The sequence below is a fragment of the Narcine bancroftii genome, chromosome 6, assembly GCF_036971445.1.
Source record: "Narcine bancroftii isolate sNarBan1 chromosome 6, sNarBan1.hap1, whole genome shotgun sequence".
Lineage (NCBI taxonomy): Eukaryota > Metazoa > Chordata > Chondrichthyes > Torpediniformes > Narcinidae > Narcine > Narcine bancroftii.
In genome coordinates this window covers 92,623,834-92,633,583 of record NC_091474.1, presented here as the reverse complement: position 1 = coordinate 92,633,583, position 9,750 = coordinate 92,623,834, and positions in this window count along the sequence as shown.

Sequence of the window (9,750 nt, the reverse complement as noted above, 5' to 3'; positions counted from 1 at the left end):
TCAACACTTAATTTCCAATGGTCTTCACCATGAGATGTTCGGCATGAACTGCAGAAAGTTGGATAATAAGTTGACCTACTTCATTGGGTAGGCAGATCATGCAGGAACATGCAAGTCCTTGAGCTGTTCTGCAGTTCCATGTGATCACTGGGGACCATTATCCCAACTATCGTATATACTCGTGGAATAGTTCACCCCTCTTTATGGGCCCAAAGACCACGTGTTTTCGGAATGACCCATGTAAAAGTCAACCCCCTCCCCCTGCCCTCTTTTTGGCCCCCACCTCCTGCCCTTTCGAGCTCCGAACGCTGACTCACCACCCGGTCCAGCCCAACAGAGCTCCCAACGGCCCAAGCACTGACTGACCACTTGGCCCCGAGCTCCTGACGCCTCGAGCGCTGACTCACCACTTGGCCCCGAGCTCCCGACGCCCCGAGCGCTGACTCACCACTTGGCCCTGAGCTCCTGATGCCACAAGCGCTGACTCACCACTTGGCCCCGAGCGCCCGACGTCCCGAGCGCTGACTCACCACTTGGTCACGAGCTCTTGACGGCCTGAGCGCTGACTCACCACTTGCGTTTCAGTGGTGCAGGACCACGTCCTCTCCAGGCGCCTACGCTCCACTGCCTTGTGTGTTCCGCAAGGAGACCGCCTGCTGACCTACCCGGCCAGGGAGCTGTCTGCTCCAGACCGAGAGATGTGACCTTCGCTCCTCACCCTCCCCTCCCCAAGCTAGGGAGTTGCAAAGGGCACGTTCGCCACCAGTCTGTGCTGTGGTTGTAGCCCTGATACAAGGAGGTGCAATAATGTCATTCAGTATTGCATTTGAGGTGAGCCAAGTGTTAGTTGGAATTAAGTGGACAACAATCCTAGGATTGTGGTGATACACCACTGACCTACTGCAGGGGGCAACCAAGGCTGCTCCACGTACAAGAGCGTGATGGACACTCTCAAGAACTTGTACAAGCCCCCCATGAATGTGGTCTGTGCAAGGTACCTCCTCAACACCAGAGCCCAGCAACCCGGGGAGATGGCTGAGTCTTAGCTGGGACATTTGCGAGAGTTGGCCCAACCGTGTCTGGCTGAACCCAGGGTAGGTGTAGAGGAGATTGAGAGGCTGATCCGGGATGCCTTCATCCGAGGGCTACACCTGAGGGCCATCCGGCAGAAGCTGCTGGAAGACAACATCTATGCCCTAACCAGGACTGTGGACGTGATCCAAACCCTGGAAGCAGCAGCCCTGCACGTCAAAGCCTTCGATTCCAGGTTCCCCCCAGGCTCCCTCATGGCCCTCTCACACTACAGCTGCAGCCCCAGGCTGAGCTGGGGAGGAGAACGTCGTTGCGGTAGGTGCCCAGCGCCCCTGTAATTACTGTGGGTCCTGGTGTGGGTCAGATCGATGATTGCGCCAAAACTGCCCAGCTAGGAACCAGTATTGTTCCCGATACGGCAAGAAAGACCACTTTGCAAATGTGTGACTCTTTAAACCTGCCAGCAGCTCAGCAGCCCTCTGTGACCTCCCCACCTCCCCCATGGACCCCCCCATGTGCACGTGCTGGGCGGCGCCATTATCCCCATGACGACTTCCTCCTTCCCCGACTTTGACCCCGCAACATCCGGCCCCGCCAGCGACCGTCACAGCGTGTACCAAAAGCATCTGCACCAGCCCCCACCCTCCCCGGCGCCACTCACTGAGAACTACAGTAATGTCACTTCCGGCTCACGGCGTGACATCACTTAAGGCTGATGTAACAACGTCACTGCCACTGGCTGTGATGACATACTTCCCCTGTCCCCTGGTGACACGTTTGAGGAAGGAGACTAGCCATGCAGCAGCACCCCATGTACCGCTGCTATCTTAGGCCAGGCAGCACCCAACACAGAGGGCCCCCAACGACATTGAGAACGAAGTGGTCAACACAGGGGATGACCAGGCCACCCTATCGACGCTCCCCACGACTCCGGGTGCCAGCAGCTGCCGCACACCTCACCCAGCAACCGACGGCAACATGGTCAACAAGGGCGATGACCAGGCCGCCCTACCGACGCTCCCCCACACCTCGGAAGGCCATTGGCTACCGCATGCTGCCCCTCATGACCGATGTTGATGTGGTCAACATGGGCGATGACCAGGCTGCCCTATCAACACTCCCCATCCCTCCAGATAGCGACGACTCCGACTCCGAGACTATCCTGGCTGCCACCACGCTGACCAGGGACATCCCCCACGACCTTGGGTGCTTGATGATGGATGTGCGAGTCAACGGGAAGGTAACAAAGTGCCTGTTGGGCAGTGGCAGCACTGAGAGCTTCATTCACCCAAGCGTGCCCCACTCCCTAAGGTTAAAGGCCTACCTCACCACCTGTTCGATCACCCTCACCACCAAGCATAAGACTCTTGATACCCTCAGGCGCTGCTCAGTCAATATAACGATGGGAGTGGAGACTTACACAGGATTCAGGCTCCTGGTCATGCCCAAACTCTGCGCACCACTCCTCCAGGGCCTGGATTTTCAGAGCCACCTGCAGAGTGTCACCCTTGCCTTTGGGGGGCCCCAACCTCCATTCACATTACACAGAACGCCAACCTACCAGCCCCGGCCAACCTGCGGCCTCTCCACACTGCACCGCCAGAAGTAGGCGCTATTGCGCTGCAGACAGGGACTTCATCAAGGCGGAGGTGCGGCAACTCCTGGTGGAAGGCATTATAGAGCCCAGTAAAAGCCCTTGGAGAGCCCAAGTCCTGGTGGTCAAAGGGGGAAGTAAGCCAAGGATGGTCGTGGATTACAGCCAGACCATTAATCAGTATGCTCAGCTGGATGTCTACCCCCTGCCGAGGATTGCTGACATAGTCAATGAGATAGCCCACTACTAGGTTTTCTCCACGATTGACCTGAAGTCAGCGTATCACCAAATCCCTATCCACCTGAAGGACAAGCCCTACACCACCTTTGAGGCAGACGGGCACCTGTACCAGTTCCCCCGGATTCTTTTTGGGATCACGAACAGGGTCTCCGTCTTCCAGCAGTAGATGGATCGCATGGTTGACCGGCACAAGCTGGAGGCGACATTCCCATATATGGATAACGTCACTATCTGCAGCCGTGACCAGCAGGGCCACGATGCTAACCTGGAAAAATTCCTCCAGACGGCCGCAGAGCTGAACCTCACTTACAACAAGGAGAAGTATGTGTTCAGCACCACCCGCCTCGCTATCCTGGGGTAAATCGTGGCCCATGGAGTCGTCGGCCCAGATCCGGAAAGGATTTGCCCATTAATGGAGTTACCCCTCCCCCCCATGCTAAAGGTCCTCCGCAGGTGCCTGGGCCTGTTCTCTTATTACTCGCAGTGGGTCCCTCACTTCTTGGACGAGGTCCACCCATTGGCCCAAGCCACAACTTTTCCCCTCCCACCCGAGGCACAGGCAGTCTTCACCCGCATCAGGCAAGACATCGCGGATGCCACGATGCAGGCTGTAGATGAGGACTCCCCCTTCCAGGTGGAGAGCGATGCCTCTGAGGTGGCCCTCACTGCTACCCTCAACCAAGGAGGGTGCCCCATCGCCTTCTTCTCCAGGACTCTCCACGGCTCCGAGCGAGGGCACTCCACCATTGAAAAGGAGGCCCCAGGCAATTGTGGAAGCAGTCTGCCACTGGGGCCATTACCTGGCTGGCAGGAGATTCACGCTCCTCATGGACCAGCGGGCCGTAGCGTTCATGTTTAACACTATCCACAAGAGCAAGATCAAGAACGACAAGATCCTGCGCTGGAGAGTCGAGCTGGCAACCTACAGCTATGACATCCAGTACCGCCCTGGGAAGTTTAACGACTCCCCCGATGCCCTCTCTTGCACCTGTGCATCTATGAATGATGACAGGTTGCAGGCATTGCATGAGTCCCTCTGCCATCCGGGTGTCACCTGGTTGTACCATTTTTTTAAGTCCTGAAATCTGCCGTACACCATCAGGGACGTCAGGGACATGACCAAAGCCTGTCGGGTCTGTGCTTCTTCCACCCCCCCCCACCCCCCCAAGGCCCACATTGTAAAGACTACTTGGGCTTTCGAGCATCTTGTCGTGGACTTCAAAGGGTCCCTGCCTTCCACGAACTGAAATGTCTACTTCGTCACGGTAGTGGACGAGTACTCAAGCTTCCCTTTCGCCATCCCTTGTCCGAACACCTCCATGGCCACCGTCATCGGGGCCTTGGGGCAGATTTTCACCATGTTTGTCTACCCCACCTTCATCCACAGTGACCATGGGTCTAGTTTCATGAGCGACGAGCTGCACCAGTAACTGACGGCGAGGGGCATCGCGACCAGTCGCACGACAAGCTATAACCCGAGAGGTAACGGGCAAGTGGAACGCAAGAATGGGGTGGTCTGGAAGGCAGTCCTCCTAGCTCTCAGGTCAAAAGGGTGGGCCGTTGAGTACTGCCCAAGGTGCTCCATGCCATACGGTGCTACCAACGAGACCCCTCACGAATGTCTGCTCTCATTCCCCAGGAGGTCGGTGACAGGAATGTTACTCCCAGCATGGCTCACGTCCCCGGGACTGGTGCTTCTGCGTAAGCATGTACGGACACACGAGGCCGAAGCCCTGGTGGAGCAGGTTTTCCTCCTTCATGCAAACCATAACTATGCTTACGTTAGGTTTGGCAGTGGCAGGGAGGACACCACCTCAACCAGGGACTGGGCACCAGCAGGAGCACCCACCACACCACGCCACCCTACAAACCAGGATGATGCTGACCGGACATACCCCCCCATCCCCAGGCAGCTATGGGGAACGCAGGGCCTACTTGACCACCAGGGACCTGCTTCAGCCTTAGGTGATGAACCCGCCCCCCCCACCCATCCAATACGACCCGCATACGTCGACCGCCGCCCCCCCAGGCCACCCCTCCACATGGCACCATACCAGCCACATGCACCCCTGCCGCCAGCCCCCCCATTTCCGCTCTGACCAGTGACCAGGAGCCAGTCCTACAATGGTCACAGAGACCCCGGCGTCCGCCGAATCGTCTCATCCTGTAAATATGGCATGTACATAGTCAGTGTACATAGTGAGTTACTACACCCCCCCACCCCCACCCGGGACAATGTTGTGGTAGACCACCAGCCTACTGCAGGGGGCAACCTCTGTACCTGCAGGAGTGTAAGGGGACAGGACAACACCTGGCCAGCTGTCAATCAGTCGGCCTGAATGGATCAAGCCCCATCCGGTCAGGTGTCAATCACCCTCCAGGATATAAGCCTGCACCGGCCTCCCGAGGCCTCACTCAGAGTTGCTGCAGCCACAGCCAGCCTGGCTCTGTGGAAGTCTTTGTGGATTAAAGCCTGTTGTACAGTCTTTACCTTGTGTGTGTCTGATTCTGGCTAACAGCGCACCACAGGGATAAAGAGAGAGGTTAACTCCATGGAAATAATGTACACACTTGCTTCTCCCACCGTCATTACTTAGATTAAATACCTAATCCTTTCAGCAGAGAATCCTCTCTTTTTTTTTGCATCTGATACATTCTGCTGCTCGTTACACACAGAATTCAGAGCACGCACAGTTGTACACTTAGACCAGGGTGTGTTAACTGGAGAACTGAACAGTGTGTTACGCGGATGATTACATAGGACACAGAGGAATTAAATGCACTCCAGACACTCAAATGGGATGTACCCAGGATGTGCGATTGAACTGTGTCACTAAATAATATGTGGATATGTGTCTTGTTCTGTTTCCAGAAACCTGAATAGATTTGGGACCATTTTAATGCTGGTGCAGTTCTGACTGATTTTTCCCCTAATGGTCGATAACTGCCCTTGAGATATTCCCTGGAGTATATTCCCATCACTTGATCGCAGTTCTAGTGGAAATAATATAATATGAATAAAAGGATACTTTGCTTTTTTTTTCCAAAAAGTACCATTCACAATGAATTATTTATAAAAAACAGGAAACTGCAAATTCCCTTCACATTCTTTGAGTCATATCCATACATTTCCATCAATGTACATTACTACTCTCGTCTCTAATTGCCACCTTGTTGTTACCTTCCTCTCTGTTGTTTGAAGGGCCTAGTCTCAGACTCTCAATGCCCCGGTAACTAAAGGACTGTGGTCCTTCCCCACAGCGCTCTCGTGTTGGCTGTGCCACGCCTCAATGTACTCCTGCAGCCTGGAATGTGCCAGTCGGCAGCATTCCCTCACCAACATCTCCGTGTACCAAAAGGCCAACACATTTCAGGCAGACCAAAGGGCGTGGAGTCGAGTGGACACGTCACCCATCCCTTGCACTGGCAGTCATCAGAGCAGCCTTCCCATTCATATGGGTCCAGCATGTACAAATCATCAGATAATGGGGCAACGGCATACCCATCATGGCCCTCATCCTGTGTGCCTGCATCAGGCTGTGCGTGGATCGAAAGTGCGAGGGCACCAAGTGACACTACGTGGTGAAGATCTACCCGTCCTAGGTTTTGCGAAGGACAGACCTGGCTCCTTTGCCGCATGACGTCCCAGTCAGCTGGACGTTGCCACATCGCCTAGCCCTTTGTGGAAAGGTTTTTCCAGAAAGACCTCTGACCACAAGTCCATCAGGCAGTGGTCAGCACGGATGCTCCTTAGACACTGAGGAGCTTCACTGGCAGTGCTCGCTAGTAATCGCCAGGCCTTGGACTGGTTGGCCTTGAGAGGAACCCTCCCAGTCAGATCCTTCCTGTATACCTAAGCATCATGCGCAACGTTGTCCCCAAGATGACTGAGGCAGAGTGGAGACAGCCGCCTGCCTCTTTGCGGAACGCAGATTTGCGTGGAGTGTGTGGAGAAGGATGCATGGTTCTTCCCCAGCAGTAGCGCGACAGTGGAACACGCGCAGAGCTGTGGAAGAAAGGATAGTTCTGGTCACCTTTGTGTCAGGAACCTTTCAATAGTTCTCATCCACTTGGACACAGTCTATAAAAAAAAGGGTTTGATTTCATGATAATCCATGTAGGAACCAATGAAATCCTCACTCTGAATCTCTTGCTGTGATAGGTACAATTGGTTGGCAACACCAGAGTTCGAATATGATTGGTCACTCTAGTGGAACATACCAAGAAATGACAACACTTTCCTTAACCTCCATTTACAAAAATAAAATCAAGGCAGATAAAGAGTCACAATTAGTATTGCCCAGCACCCTTTATAGTGAGAGCAAGGGAAGCAAAAGAGGATCCCTTCAGAGTCACTGAGTGTCCTTGGATTCACCTCCAGTGCTCCCACAGCCTTCAGAGCCACCTTGTTCTATCAGTTGGATCCACCTTTCATCTCTGCTGGGAGACTGTTTCCGTATGTGTCATAGTTCATTAAACACGCCTTTCATTTCTATCAGTCTGGATTTCTGTGACTGCTGTTGATCTCCTGTGGACGTGATGTCCAGGGAGAAACCTCAGCTGAAGGATCAAGCCCCAAAAATGTACGTCTTGCAACAGGAAGCATCTTTGAGCAGGCCACAGCTGATACAGGCTTGACAGAAGATCAGAAGATGCAGGTCACCCCTCCACTTCTTTCACTCCAAATCCAGATTCTCCAATCTCTCCCCATGGTTGAAGTCCTCCAATCCAAGCAACATCCTGATGGATCTTAGAACCATCAAGCACTACAGCCCACTGACCTGCACCCAGTCCTTACCCCTCCCATCCATGTACCTGTACAAAATTGAGCATGCAGTCACCACTTCTGCTGGCAGCTCATTCCACACTCCCACTACTTTGTGAAGAAGTCTCCTCATATGTTCTCCCTAAACTTTTCCCCTCACATCCTTAGTCAGTGACTAAAATGACAGAGTGTAGTCTATCCAGTGTTTTGCAAGTTGCAACACATATATCCGCTGCCCCGATCTATGAAAGCAAGCGTGCTTATATGACTCATGTAACAATTACAGCACAGAAACAAGCCAGATCGGCCCTTCTAGTCCATGCCAAACGCCTCCTCCCTTCTAGTCCCATTGACCCTTACCCAGCCCATAACCTTCCATACCTCTCTCATCCATAAAGCTATCCAACTTTTCTTTAAATATTAAAATCAAGCCCGCATCTACCACGTTGACTTGAAGCTCATTCCATACTCCCACCATGCTCTGAGTGAAGAAATTCCCCCTCTTGTTTCCCCTATACTTTTCCCCCTTCAATCTCAATCCATGTCCTCCTGTTTGAAACTCCCCCACTCTCAATTGAAAAAGTTTATCCACATTTACTCTATCTGTCCCCTCATAATTTCAAAGCACCCCTCAATCCTCTACGGTCCAGGGAATAAAGTCCTTGACTGTTTAACCTTTCCCTGTAACTCAAACCCCGTAACCCAGGTAACATTCTTGTAAATCTCTTCACTCTCTCAATTTTGTTGGTGTCCTTCCTATAATTCGGCGACCAAAACTGCACACAATGTTCCAAATTTGGCCTTATACAAGACAATTCAACTCCTGTACTCAATAATCTGATTTATGGAGGCCAACACACCAAAAGCTTTCTTCACTAGCCTATCTACATGACTCCACTTTCAGAGAATTATGTACCAGAATTCCTAAATCCCTTTCTTCTACCGCACTCCTCAATGGTCGACCATTTACCATGTATAACCTTTGCTGATGAGTCTGACCAAAATGTAGCACCTCACACTTATCAGTATTAAATTCCATCTGCCATCTTTCAGCCCACTCTTCTAACTGGCCTATATCCCCCTGCGAGCTTTGAAAACCTTCCTCACTGTCCACAACACCATCAATTAGTGTCATCTGCCTACTTACTAATTTACCTTCAGTTATGACCTTGAACTCAAGGTCTCTCTGGTTGTCAACATTCCACAATGTCCTCTATGTATCTGTATATGTCACACCACAGTCTGCATCACTTCTCACTTGAGATCAAATTCCGTCTGTCCGCAATCCATCCAATTTTCCATCCGAGTCATTTCCTGCTGTTGCCTTAGACAACCTTCCTTGTGATCCACAAAACCACCAATTTTTTAGGCCATCCACAAACTTACTAAAGATTCCTCTGACATTTGCATCCAAGTCATAAACACAGACACCAAAGTCCCAGGTGAACGCTCTGTACGGAGATGCATGTCAATCCAACACTCAGACATCAACGTGTCCTAATACTTCATTTCACAGGGACTCTCAGAATAAATGAGAAAATCAAGGGAATTTCAAACCTCTGGCAGCATAATACAGGCAAAATATAATCCTTAACTTAACATAGCGTTTAATTCACCAACCCAACCTGGAAATACTTGAAGGTATGTGTTTCACTCACAAAGTACTGACCTCGATAGCAATGCCCCTCCAATAAATTTGCAAATCACTTCCATCTTTACGTGCTCCAGCAAGTGATTGCTCAGTGAATGCCATCCAGATTTCTGTAGCTATAAACAAATTTATTATTGATGCCCCATTGATTTTTAAATTGGGCTGTTTAAAAAAAATGATTACAAAACGATTTACATAAGCTTACACACAAAGGAAGGGAAAATAATTTTGATCAATCCTTGAAGGTTATTTATAGTTTTATCTCTGGTGTTGCCAGAGTAGAAGGGGTAGCACATCAGCTGCTTATTTGACAAGGGAATCAGAACATCAGGCAATTGCAGCATCTTTCCCAGGGTGGGACTGATGGGATGGAAGGTGGGAGCTGATGCCACATCTCCAATTTCCCATCAATGTGGCATTGGGTGCAGTGGTTTGATGGTTGTCAATGAGGTGTAGTCAGGGGAGGGG